The sequence below is a fragment of the Rattus rattus genome, chromosome 7 (genome assembly GCF_011064425.1).
Source record: "Rattus rattus isolate New Zealand chromosome 7, Rrattus_CSIRO_v1, whole genome shotgun sequence".
NCBI lineage: Eukaryota > Metazoa > Chordata > Mammalia > Rodentia > Muridae > Rattus > Rattus rattus.
The window spans coordinates 65,413,482-65,427,264 of NC_046160.1; positions in this window are offsets into that span (position 1 = coordinate 65,413,482).

A 13,783-nucleotide genomic window follows, 5' to 3' on the forward strand; every position below is an offset into this window, starting at 1 on the left:
GCTGTGCACCACCTCCTGGTGGTTTTTGTTTTCTTGATGGCGGCCATCCCTGCTGGGGTGAGCTGGAATCTCAGAGAAGCTTGAATTTGCATTTCCCTGATAGCTAAGGATGTCAAAGCCTTTGGCAGAGTTAATCAGCCTTTATGTTTCTTCTTTTGAGAACTATCTGTTCAGTTCATTGTTCATTCCCCGAGTGAAGACTTGTTTTCTTAGTATTTGGAATAAGTGATCTTAAATGTTCACTAAGAAGCCTGTGGACTTCGGTGGACTCTATTATATCTCAAATTTCATTCACTGGGGTCTTCTCATTCTATTGCCTACTTTGGCTCTGGGCTTGTTAGTCTTATTCTTCTTCAAAGAAGCACATCTTTGGGGTGGGGTACTGCACGCCTTTAATCCAGCACTTGGGAGGCAGAGGCAGGTGGATTTCTGAGTCTGAGGCCAGCACGGTCTACAGAATGAGTTCCAGGATAGCCAGGTACACAGAGAAACCCTGCCACAAAAACGCACAAAATCCCACACATCTTTGTTTAATCCTGCCTATGGCTCTTCTAGCCATCATTTCCTTTCTGCCCTCACGTTTGTTATGTACTTCCTGCCATTCGGGGCTTTGGGCTTTGGGCTTTGCTTTTGTTTTCCTAGGACATGAATGCTTCACTGGTTGTTCATTCATTTGAGATCCCTCTGACTTCTTCCCATTTTTTATATTTTTTCTTTTTCTTTTTCTTTTCTTTTTGAGAATTTCGTACATATGTACAATGAAATACAAGTATATCTACTCTCCAATTCTTTCCTTCCAACTTCACATCTTTAAAAAAAAAGATTTTTGATCACCTACTAAGTCCAGTTGTCTACGTATACATGGAGAGCCTAGCAATGGCCGCTTCTTCAAGGAGGGATGATTCTTCCTCCCCCAGCAACTATTTGCTGCCAATGGCCCCTCAGTAAGGAGTGGGCAGGAGATCAACTGTCTCTTCTGTGCTAGAATTTTGTCTGGCTTGATCTTGTGTAGGCCTCTCTGAATTTTTGTTTGTTTGATTATTTGTTTTGAAACTGGGTTTCTCTATGTAGCCCAGGCTGTCCTAGAACTCACTTTGTATACCAGGCTGGCCTCAAACTCAAAAGCCTGCCCGTCTCTGCCACCTGAGTGCTGAGTCCCCCCACCATGCCTGGCATATACTTTATTCTTAGAGCAAACTTAGTTGGGTCCCAAAGGCCCTGGCATGCCATATTTTCAGATGCACTGACTCTAGGAAAATTTAACTTTCTGATTTCTCCAATGACAACTCAATTTGAGAGCATATTGTTCTGTCTCCAAGTATTTTCGGAGTCCCTGTAGTTTCTTTTGTTATTTATTTCTAGTTTATTTCACTCTACTTCAATAAGATATAATAAATTATTTTTATTTTTTCATATTTGTTAAAGCTTCCTTTGTGGACCAGAATGTTATCTGTTCTAGAGGGAGTGAGGCTCCATGGAATTGTTTTCTGAAGGGACTCCGGCCAGCTCCTGTGGCGGGTGAGCATGGCTCTGGCAGGCCTTGCCCTTCTCTCCGGTTCTCCCTCTGTCTTGCTAAAAACCGTTAGATTGCATTCCTAAGGCTGGCCACCAAGGCCTATTCCCTTATTTGGTCACTTCCTCCTCCTAAGGCTGACTACCAAGGTCCAGCTATCAAAGTATTGAAGTTTAAAATTAAATACTTCATCCTAACTTGGGTTTTCCCCTTGTACCTTTATAAACTGCCACGTTCCTATGTGCCAAGCCTGTCTTCTCTCTGTCCAGCAGTCCTTTGTCCTCCAGGATAAATATTCCTTTCCCCTCTCCTTTGTTCCTGTCCCCTTCTCCTTCATCCTCTAACCCTCTAACTCCCATCTTTGTCTCTTATCCCCCCTGCCCCCCGTCCCTCTGGGATAAATAAATCGTCTTTGTGCTGATGACTTGTCTTGGGGGTCCTGAGCCAACACTTTTCCTTTTATTTTCCATATCTGTTGAATGTGTTAGGTCTGCTATAGCTATGCTAAGTCCACTCGATCTGCACTGTAGTTTAGTAGAAGTCTGTTTCTGGTATTTAGATGAGAATAGGGTATGGAAACCACTTTCTGTTATATGAGGACCAGTCTGATCTTTTATTAGTGCTGACATACATTGAGCGTCCGAGCAGTGTATGTGTACTTTTAATTACAGGGGTTCCTGTTTTATTAATGAAAACAGACTTCTTTATCTCTCCTCATGAACTCTGGCCTGACTTGTACTTGTATCGGGTCTCAGAGTAGCCACACAGCTTGTTTTCAGTGTCTCTTCACTTGATAGACTGTTTTCATCCTTCCATCCCCTCCCCCGCTCCCTACCCCAACCTCCATCTGCGAGTTCTCTGGAGAAATTAGCCAGATCTAGTTTCCTCAATCTAATCAGCTATTTCAAGTCTTTCTGTTGGTGTGTTCAGGCTATTTAAATGTAAGGTCATTTTTGAGGGGTGCTTGAGGATTCCTAAGATTTTGTTGGCTATTTGTTTTGTTTGTTTGTTTTGCTTTTTATTCCTCTGTTAGGATCAGAAGTTGGCTGCTTACTGTGTTGATCATCATGGGTTTTTCCTGTTCCCTTTTGTGAGTGTTTCTCTTCAGAAAGTTACTGTTTCCTGTGCTCTTGTGACTGAGAGCATCTTTCTTCCTCCTGTATGCAGAATTCCTTAAACTGTCTTCTTTTTTTTTTAATTTTATTTTTTTTATTTTTTTAAAATTTTTTTTTAATTTTTATTTTTTTTAAACTGTCTTCTGCAGTGCTGGCTTGGTGGTCACAAAATGTTTAGCTTGTGCCTGCCTTGAAGTGTTCTTGGTTCTCCATCAATTTTGAAAGATAGCTTCATTGTAGTTAGCAATTCTTGCCAGCTTTACATTGGAGGTGGATGGATGGGGTCAATCTCTAGGACTTCCCAGAGACCTGGGATGGGGGAGGCCCCCAGGAGTCTATGGGGGTGACTTTAGCTGAGAATCCAAGCAATGGGTATATGGGACCCGAAGAGACTAGCCCCTGTAGTCAGGCAGGACCTCCAGTGGAGGGATAGGACACTAACCCACTCACAAAACCTTTGACCTAAAACTTGTCCAGTCTACAAGAAATTTAGGGACAAAGATGGAACAGGGACTGAGAGAATGACCAACCAGTGACAGGCCCAACTTGAGACCCATCCCATGGATAAGCACCAATTCCTGACGCTAGTAATGATACTCTGTCATGCATGCAGACAGGAGCCTAGCATAATTGTTCTCCATCCAGCAGCTGACTCAAACAGTCACACAGACCCACAGCCAAATATTGGATGGGTTGGGGAATCTTATGGAAGAGTTGGAGGAAAGATTGAGGAACCCAGAGAGAATAGGAACTCCACAGGAAGACCAACAGAGTCAACTAAGCTGGACCCTTAGGAACTCTGAGCCTGAACCAAAGAGCATACATGGGCTGGACTTACACCTCCTAGCACATATGTAGCAGATGTGCAACTTGGTCTTCATGTGGGTCCTGAACAACTGGAATGGGGGCTATCCCTAAAGCTGTTGCCTGTCTGTGGATCCCATTCCCCTAAGTGAGCTGCCTTGTCTGCCTCAGTGGGAGAGGATGTGCCTAGCCCTGCAGATACTTGCAATGTACACACACACACACACACACACACACACACACACACACACACACACACACACACACACCCCAGGGCAGTCTTCACCCACTCAGAGGAGAAAGGAATGGGGGGTAGGGGGAGGGACTGTGTGATAGGGTGTGGAGACTGGGAGGTGGGGGCAACAGTGATCAGGATGTAAAGTGAAATATATCATTGAAATATATCATTCCATGCTTTCCTGGCCTTTCAGATTACTGAAGAGTAGTCTAGTGTTTCTTCCTTTGTAAGTTGACATCTTCTCCTCGTATTTTTTTAATATTGCTTCTTTGCTGAGTTTTGACGTCTTGTCTTTCATTTGCTAAGAGGTTCTTTTCTGGTGATGTCTCTTGAGGATTCTTAATACCTCCTGTATTTGAATGTCCATTTCTTTTTCCAGGTTTAGAAATGTCTGTCATCATTTCGTTGAATGGATTCTTTTTTGCCTTTAGTTTTTATCTTTGCTCTTTGTATCTTGTGGACTCTCAGGGTGATAATATCCTAGGGTTCTTGGGTAGTGTAGACAAGTTTTTCTTTTTTTCTTTTCTTTATAGATGTTTGAGTGTAGTATTTCATCCACCATGCCCTGTTTTTATTTGAATCATTGAGTCCTTGGAAATTGGAGACTGTCCCAGAGCAGGTCTGGGGGAGGGCAGCTAACGTGTGAACTCACTGCATTCCTATAGTTTATGATGCTATTGAGCCTGATGTGCCCCAGAGCTGTCTTCTCTCCACGTGTTTATCTTCTTACCCTCTGTGTGAGCAGGGCCTGTGCTGGGTACATTTAGCTTTGCAATCTTGGCTGGGCAAGTTCCCTTCTCCTCCCAAGACTCCCCAGATGGTACTGGGAGATATGGCTAGTTCGTCTGATGGGGTAGGTGATGGAGAAGGGATGCCTATCAAATATATTGCAAGTGTGGTCTGCACAGGGGACCTGTCCTTCTACTTGTAAGATCTCCTGAGTACTACTCAGCTGATGGGAAGACACTGCTGTAATGTTAAGTTAGGCATTGGGGCTTTCGGGGTGGGTGTGGAGTGTGCGGGTGTTAGGGTTCTACAAGAGATAGCTGGCTCCGGAGGTTGACAGGCTTAGGGACATCAAAGTCCTGAGTCATTCTGAGTGGATGAGACCTGTTCCCAGTCATCAGGATGGGGCCGTCATTCCCTACACACTTTATTACCTGGGCTGAGCATCCTGCTGCACATATATTTTGGCTTACAGTTTTGAAGCCAGCCAGATCTGCAACACTGGCTCCCAAGGCTGTTTCTCACCCTGGGGCTCAGGAATTTCAATCGAAGCTCCCTGATTCATAGTTGTTTCTGTTCTTGGGTCCCAGTGTAGATCAGTTTTAAACAAATAGGTGCCCTTTCAGAATGGTAACTGGCCACTGCACTCTGAGTCATACTGGGTGACAAAATGCCATTCCTCTGTGCTGCTAACCTGTCTGACAGAGGAGTCACTGTGTCATCAAGACTGGAAGCTGTGCTTGAGACTTTAGAAGGCTGCAGGCTAGCTTTGAAAGGAAGGGTTTCTGGTTTTCCTTAAGATAAAACTTCTGCTTTTCCTCTTCCTGCCAACAACCCCCTTCTGACTTCTTTTTCCTTTTCTCTGTAGCCTGTTAGCTCCTTGCTATTCTATCTTTCCTTGTGCAGCCTGGTGTAGAGGTGTTCAATGCTGTCTTACTAGCTCTACTGGCTCATGTGTGTGCCAACTTAACACAAGGCAGAGGCATCAGAGAGGAAGGGGCCTCAGCTGAGGAAATGCCTCCGTGAGATCCGGCCATAAGACAGTTCCTCAATTAGTGATCAATGGGGAGGGCCCAACTCACTGTTGGTGGTGTCATCTCTGGCCTGGTGGTCCTGGGTTCTATAAGAAAGCAGTCTGAGCAAGCCACGTGAAGCAAGCCTGTAAACAGCACTCCTCCATGCACTCTGCATCAGCTCCTACTTCCAGGTTCCAGCCCTGCTTGAATTCCTGTCCCGACTTCCTCCAATGGTGGACAATGATCTGGAAGTGTAACTGATAAACCCTTTCTTCCACAACTTGCTTTCCAGTCATGGTGTTTCAGCCCAGTAATAGAAACCATAATCAAGACACTAGTGTTCAGCTTCTACTCTGTGACCTCAATGCACTGCCTAATTGCCAGTCGCTGAGTTGGGATCAGCACAGCCATCTGCTTTTGCCAGTCTGCCCCTGGACTGCCAAGCAATTCCCTGCATTATTTATAGCACAGCTTCAGCTGGTTGGCTGGCTTACCTGTATCTCATGGTGGCTCTGCCAGATACTTGCTTCTGGTCTCCCACTAGCACCTCACTCTACCTTCCCTTTCCCCACATAATTGAAACTTTGTTCTTGTTTTTCCAGAAAAAGTACAAGGTTTGATGTCTGAGCCTGGTATTAAGAGCTCCCTACTCAGCCTACGCTGGCCATCTTTTCCTGCCAGCTCAGAGGGTGCCCTAAGTTTTCCAAGACCATCCCTCCATCTATGGATTTGATGGAGGATTTTGATCCACATTACCTCTGCTCCTTAAATTTCTCTTTACTTACTCCTCCTCTGAAAGGATGATCATATTTTCTGAATTTTAATTTTATTTTTACTTTATGTGTTTGGATGTTTTGTCTGTACACACTTGGTGCAAAAAGAAGCTGTTGATCCCCTGGAACTTGAGTTACAGACAATTCTGAGCTGCCAAGTGGGTGCCAGGATTTAAATGAACCAGGTCCTCTGGAAGAGCAGTCAGTGCTCCTAACCACTGAGCCATCTCTCCAGCTCAACATCTAAATTTAAAGTATGGGCTGTTCGTACTGCCTTCCTAAAGACTACCAATCCTCTATTTCCTTCTTTTATTTCTACTGTCTTCAAAAAGTTACCTATACCTATGAAAAGTGCAGATTTTCATTAATTGTGAAGATATTTGTCTTCCAAAATTCTGAGAGACTTGCACTCAATGTTCATAGTGCCCTCCAACCCAGAAACCTGTTTTCCCCTCCTCTCTCTCCACTGGGCAGTGAAGCCGGTCACTTACAGGTAAGACAGTGTTGCACCACTGACTGAACCATGCCCCCACCAGGACTTTATCCTTTCTTATTTGACTCTTTAGTGGATTGGATAGTTTTCATTCAAGATACTTAGAGTTTAGGTCTTCTCTGGGGCCATGGAATCATTCTCTTGGATTCTTTCTCCCTTCTTCACATTTTTTTTGGGGGGGGGTCATTCTCTTGATACAGTCATTTAGCTTTTTCTTAAATATTCACTCTGTCTACTATCTCTCAGCTTATGTCTTATGCTTATTTGCTTTTTCCAGTTCGGATAGGAGGGCTTTGATGAAGGGATCCCATTTTGGATTGACTGTTCTAAAGCCTCTCACTGTCTGCACACTGTCTGGTTGTGAGTCTCTATGTTAATTCCCATCGGTTGCAAGATGAAGCTGCTCCATGCAGGTTGAGGGAGGTGCTGATAGACGGGCATAGGAGTGTGTTGTCAGGAGTAGTTTTCTTGCTATGCTCCTTTACCTGAATAACAGCAGTAGGTGTTCCCTGAGGCCCATGATTGATCTTGTCCCAAGTTCTTGCCCACTTCAGCAATGTCAGGTTTGGATTCCATCTTATGGAGTTGGTTAAAAACCCTGTTAGAAGCTTAAGTCCAAGTGGATCAAGGACCTCCACATCAAACCAGACACACTCAAACTAATAGAAGAAAAACTAGGGAAGCATCTGGAACACATGGGCACTGGAAAAAATTTCCTGAACAAAACACCAATGGCTTATGCTCTAAGATCAAGAATCGACAAATGGGATCTCATAAAACTGCAAAGCTTCTGTAAGGCAAAGGACACTGTGGTTAGGACAAAATCGGCAACCAACAGATTGGGAAAAGATCTTTACCAATCCTACAACAGATAGAGGCCTTATATCCAAAATATACAAAGAACTCAAAAAGTTAGACCGCGGGGAGACAAATAACCCTATTAAAAATGGGGTTCAGAGCTAAACAAAGAATTCACAGCTGAGGAATGCCGAATGGCTGAGAAACACCTAAAGAAATGTTCAACATCTTTAGTCATCAGGAAATGCAAATCAAAACAACCCTGAGATTTCACCTCACACCAGTGAGAATGGCTAAGATCAAAAACTCAGGTGACAGCAAATGCTGGCGAGGATGTGGAGAAAGAGGAACACTCCTCCATTGTTGGTGGGATTGCAGACTGGTACAACCATTCTGGAAATCAGTCTGGAGGTTCCTCAGAAAATTGGACATTAAACTGCCTGAGGATCCAGCTATCCCTCTCTTGGGCATATACCCAAAAGATGCCCCAACATATAAAAAAGACACGTGCTCCACTATGTTCATCGCAGCCTTATTTATAATAGCCAGAAGCTGGAAAGAACCCAGATGCCCTTCAACAGAGGAATGGATACAGAAAATGTGGTATATCTACACAATGGAATATTACTCAGCTATCAAAAACAACGAGTTTATGAAATTTGTAGGCAAATGGTTGGAACTGGAAAATATCATCCTGAGTGAGCTAACCCAATCACAGAAAGACATACATGGTATGCACTCATTGATAAGTGGCTATTAGCCCAAATGCCTGAATTACCCTAGATGCCTAGAACAAATGAAACTCAAGACGGATGATCAAAATGTGAATGCTTCACTCCTTCTTTAAAAGGGGAACAAGAATACCCTTGGCAGGGAAGAGAGAGGCAAAGATTAAAACAGAGACTGAAGGAACATCCATTCAGAGCCTGCCCCACATGTGGCCCATATATATACAGCCACCCAATTAGACAAGATGGATGAAGCAAAGAAGTGCAGAAGTGTAGATCGCTCCTGAGAGACACAGCCAGAATACAGCAAATACAGAGGCGAATGTCAGCAGCAAACCTCTGAACTGAGAATAGGACCCCCGTTGAAGGAATCAGAGAAAGAACTGGAAGAGCTTGAAGGGGCTCGAGACCCCATATGTACAACAATGCCAAGCCACCAGAGCTTCCAGGGACTAAGCCACTACCTAAAGACTATACATGGACTGACCCTGGACTCTGACCTCATAGGTAGCAATGAATATCCTAGTAAGAGCACCAGTGGAAGGGGAAGCCCTGGGTCCTGCTAATACTGAACCCCAGTGAACTAGACTGTTGCGGGGAGGGCGGCAATGGGGGGAGGGTCGGGAGGGGAACACCCATAAGGAAGGGGAGGGGGGGGATGTTTGCCCGAAACCGGGAAAGGGAATAACACTCAAATGTATATAAGAAATATTCAAGTTAATAAAAAAAAAAAAAAAAAAAAAAACAACCCTGTTAGAAGGTGCTTGGTTACTCCTGTAACCTTTGCACTTCTGTTGCACCAGCACATCTTGCAGGCAGGTTCACTGTTACAGTCCCTGGGACTGTAGCTGGGGGATATTTATGATTATTTTCCTTCTTCAGTGGCATGCAGAGTAACTTTGAGCACTGTGGACACTAATTAGCAGGTGTGAAGCTTCTAGTAGGGTACCAGATCAACTTCTCTGCGTTCTCTAGCATGTATAAGTGCTGTCTTCAGAGACAGGTCTTTATCTGTCGGGCGTGAAGAGTCACCAGTAGCCTTGACAATAGCCTGTGATATTTGGAGGCTTCCATTTGGTCTCCTTGGACAATGATCCAACAAGTTGCAGTCCATTCCCAGCACTAGGCGTTTTACTTGGTGGCATAAAATGTCTAGTTGGTGCATTGTCTCTCCTATTATTTGGTAACTCCATTTAGATTCCTTTCATATATGTATAGGTTTTAGGAAACCTCTACAGCCATAGGTAATAACATGAAAACGTCTACCTTATTTTTTTGAGCTAGGTTCTCTCATTGTTCTGGAGCTTGCTGAGTTATAAGCCCCACAGATCCACCTCTCTCTAGTTCTCCAGAGCTCCAATGAGAAGGGCATCACCATGTCTAGATTTTTTTTTTAAATGTGGGTTCTAGAGACTGAGTTTTAGGTACTTAAGCACCTCGTAAATGAACAATCTCCCTATCTTTCTGAGTAGTAACTTAAACAATATTCCGAAATCATATTTAGACTAAAATTGGCCCTGACTTACAATGGAGGAAAACACTATCTGATGAAAACACTACTGAGGGCACAAAGTTTAATATTTGCATTTAGTATTATATTCCTTTCTTCCTCCTCTCTTCTTTTATTTTTTTCATTGTCTTCTTTTGCTCCTCCTTCTTCCTCTTCTTCTCTCCTCCATTTTAAAGACACAGTCTCGCTCTGTAGCCTTAGCTTCAGTAGTCTAGACCAGTTCATCCTCCAGATAACACTCTGTAGACAAGATTATCCTCCAGCTCACAGAGACCCACCTGACTGTGCCTCCTAAGTGCTCAGATCAATAGGGTATGCAGCACCACATCTAGCCTGGATATTTTATTTTTCACTTACAAACAGAACTTTAAAATTTGCCATGGCTTCTCCTGAGATCCAGAGAAGAGAAGCCAGGCTTTATGTTGGTTTGTTTTGAAAAGAGGAGGAAGGAGAAGGGAATGACCTCATTAACCAGACTAGAAGTGCTGAGTAACTGGCATTTGTGGTGGACTTGGCTTGCGTGAGCAGTTAACTACCCGGGAAATGGAGATCTATGAATCATCAGAGGCTGAGAGCAATGTCTGCAGCTTCTTTTGTGACTCGACATTAACATCCAAACAAACGTCCACAGCTACAAGTTATTTTGATGAGTAACTCACATTCTAGCTGAATCAAATAAACACAAATTTTAACTTTTTTTTTCAGCTCATTTGATTAAACTTCAACTAACTCCTAATGGAAATGATTCGGTTTTCATACTTCATCAAAAGTGTTAGGACTGAGAGGGATTATATAGCCCATCAAGTACAATTTTACTCCTCGTTATGATTTATTTTAGAGCCGTCAAGTAGTGGATGGAGTGTGAACAGAAAAGCTGAGACTCGAGTTAGAGGCCTCTTGACACTGGGTTCAGACGGTGCCCAAATACAACCAGTCCTCACATCTGAGTCTGTGCCAGGGACACTGGGAGGGAGACGCACGTGTTAAAATGTAGACTCTGGGCCTGTCAAGGTGTAAGAGTCCGGGAAGCTGTTTCCCGCCAACTCTGACAACCTGAGTTTGGTCCCTGGAACTGACATGCTGAGAAGAGAGAGCCATCTCCTGCGAGCTGCCTTCTGGCCACCACACACATCTCAGCACACATGTCCCACTCCCAGATAAGCAAGTCCATGAAAGAACTGTTTATAAAAAAGGAGCTGGGAGATGGCTCAGTGGTAGAGTGCTTTTTGCCAAATGTGTGCGTGAAGCCTTAGGTTTAATTCCCGGCACTCAATAAAACAAATTATGAATTCCTCCTCAATCTCAGAGATTGGGGTGAGACGCAGGGATTTACACTTTAAGGTGTTATTCAGGTAACCTTCAGATCATACTCTGATAGAGTACTGGGAAGTACTGGGAAGCTGTGCAAATCACGAGTTCCCTTAGAATAAGACTGCTCTCTATTTTCAGGGTCAGACGTCCAGGGACAGTAAACTAACCTTATTTGGGGACTGGCGGAGCTCTTGGTCCAATTGGCTGTCATTTGGGACATTTTTTTGGGGAGGCTGGTTTTATTAGAGATGGAGCCCAGAGTCCTGCATATGTCAGACGAACCTCCCTCCACTGAGCTGAATTCCCAGGCTCTGTCCTGCTCTGTGATTTTTCAAGACAAATTTTCACTAAGAAAAGTTACCAGACTGCCCTTGCCTCTGCCATCTTCGTGACCCAGACTTCCCAGTAGCTAGGATTATAGTTCTCTGCACTAGACTCTACTGGGGACTTTTCTTTACAACTAGAAAGGCCAACTGAGTAGTCGGGTGCACCCACAAAGCAATTGTATGGTATCTGAGGAGTGTTTTAAACTGCAGCAGAGGCAGAAGGCTCATACAGAACCCTGGCCTCTGAGAAAAGTTAAGGCATCATATGTAGTTGGTTCTCACATCCCTACCGTTTAGATTCTACAATTAGCCTCTTGCTATATTTGCTTCACTAGCTGTATACTCGTCTTTCCATCCCAAGTACAAGATTATCTTGCTTGCCAGGGTTTTAAATCCTTCCATCTCTACAGTGCTGTTTTTAACCTTTCTTTTGGCACAGACAGTTTCTCTGTATTCCCGCTGCTTTGGCATCCTACTTGAGACCGTTACGTCCTTTTGAGACTGAACCCGTGTCTCTAGTTTTCAAGTGCATCTCTACACTCGGTAGAGCAGGCAGTCAGTGAAGACTGGTGGTTAAATCTGTCTTAGTTTCACTTATCATTTCATAATTAACACTGCTTCACAGTTCTATGTGGACACATTTTTAGCTACTTCATAACTCAGTGGATTAAAATATGAATCTATCTTTCCAGAAACACATACATTAAATTTTAGAGTGGTTTAAGAATCCCTCTTTATGTACTCTCATAACAAACCAGATGTTCCAGAGTACATTTTTCTTTGAAATATCAGGCACTACCTAATTACACCCATTACTATGCTTACAGAAAGTCACCAGTGAGCTCTAATCTCCTGTCCCGCTCCTCCAAAGAATATGTCTCTCCACCACTGAATTCTCTTTTCTCTGTAACCCTATGTCCTGCAACCTGGGTAATCCTTCTAAACCTTTAAATTTTATTCATTTAGTCTACGTGCATACAAGCATTCACTAAGCAGGTACATGTGAAATGTATGTAGGAGCGTTCACTAAGCAGGTACACAAGAGTGCGTGCATGAGCATCCATCATGCAGGCACACATGGAGGCTAGAGAGTAACACCAAGAGAGGGCAACATCAAGATGTTATCCTCAATTGATTCTCTATTTTTCTTTTTTGTTTTTTTGAGACAATGTTTCCCTATATAATCTTGGCTGTCCTGGAACTCACTATAGACCAGGCTGACCTTGAACTCAGAGATCCACCTGCCTCTGTGTCCCAAGTGCTGGGATTAGAGGCATGCTGTCCGCCCCCCTGTTTGTTACCTGTCTATCTTGTTTTTAAGGCAGGGTCTATTACTGAACCTGGAGCTCATCTTTGGGGTATCTGACAGCTTAGCAAGCTCTGCAGACCCACTTGTTTATGCCCTGCAAGTTCTGGGGTCATACACGCTGCCCCATTAGTTCTGGGGTCATACATGCTGCCCCACTAGTTCTGGGGTCATACATGCTGCCCCACTAGTTCTGGGGTCATACATGCTGCCCCACTAGTTCTGGGGTCATACATGCTGCCCCACTAGTTCTGGGGTCATACACGCTGCCCTGCAAGTTCTGGGGTCCACTACTAGTTCTGGGGTCATACATGCTGCCCCACTAGTTCTGGGGTCAGTTCTGGGGTCATACATGCTGCCCCACTAGTTCTGGGGTCATACATGCTGCCCCACTAGTTCTGGGGTCATACATGCTGACCTGCTAGTTCTGGGGTCATACATGCTGCCCCACTAGTTCTGGGGTCATACATGCTGCCCCACTAGTTCTGGGGTCATATACACTGCCCTTTCTGGGGTCATACATGCTGCCCTGCCAGTTCTGGGGTCATACATGCTGCCCTGCTAGTTCTGGGGTCATACATGCTGCCCTGCTAGTTCTGGGGTTATACATGCTGCCCTGCTAGTTCTGGGGTAATACATGCTGCCCTGCTAGTTCTGGGGTCATACATGCTGCCCTGCTAGTTCTGGGGTCATACATGCTGCCCTGCTAGTTCTGGGGTCATACATGCTGCCCTGCTAGTTCTGGGGTCATACATGCTGCCCTGCTAGTTCTGGGGTTATACATGCTGCCCTGCTAGTTCTGGGGTCATACATGCTGCCCTGCTAGTTCTGGGGTCATACATGCTGCCCTGCTAGTTCTGGGGTCATACATGCTGCCCTGCTAGTTCTGGGGTTATACATGCTGCCCTGCTAGTTCTGGGGTCATACATGCTGCCCTGCTAGTTCTGGGGTCATACATGCTGACCTGCTAGTTCTGGGGTTATACATGCTACCCTACAAGTTCTGGGGTCATACATGCTGCCACACTAGTTCTGGGGTTATGCATGCTGCCACACTAGTTCTGGGGTTATGCATGCTGCAACCACTGGTCTTTGTGTGCATGCTGCAACCACTGGTCTTTGTGTGC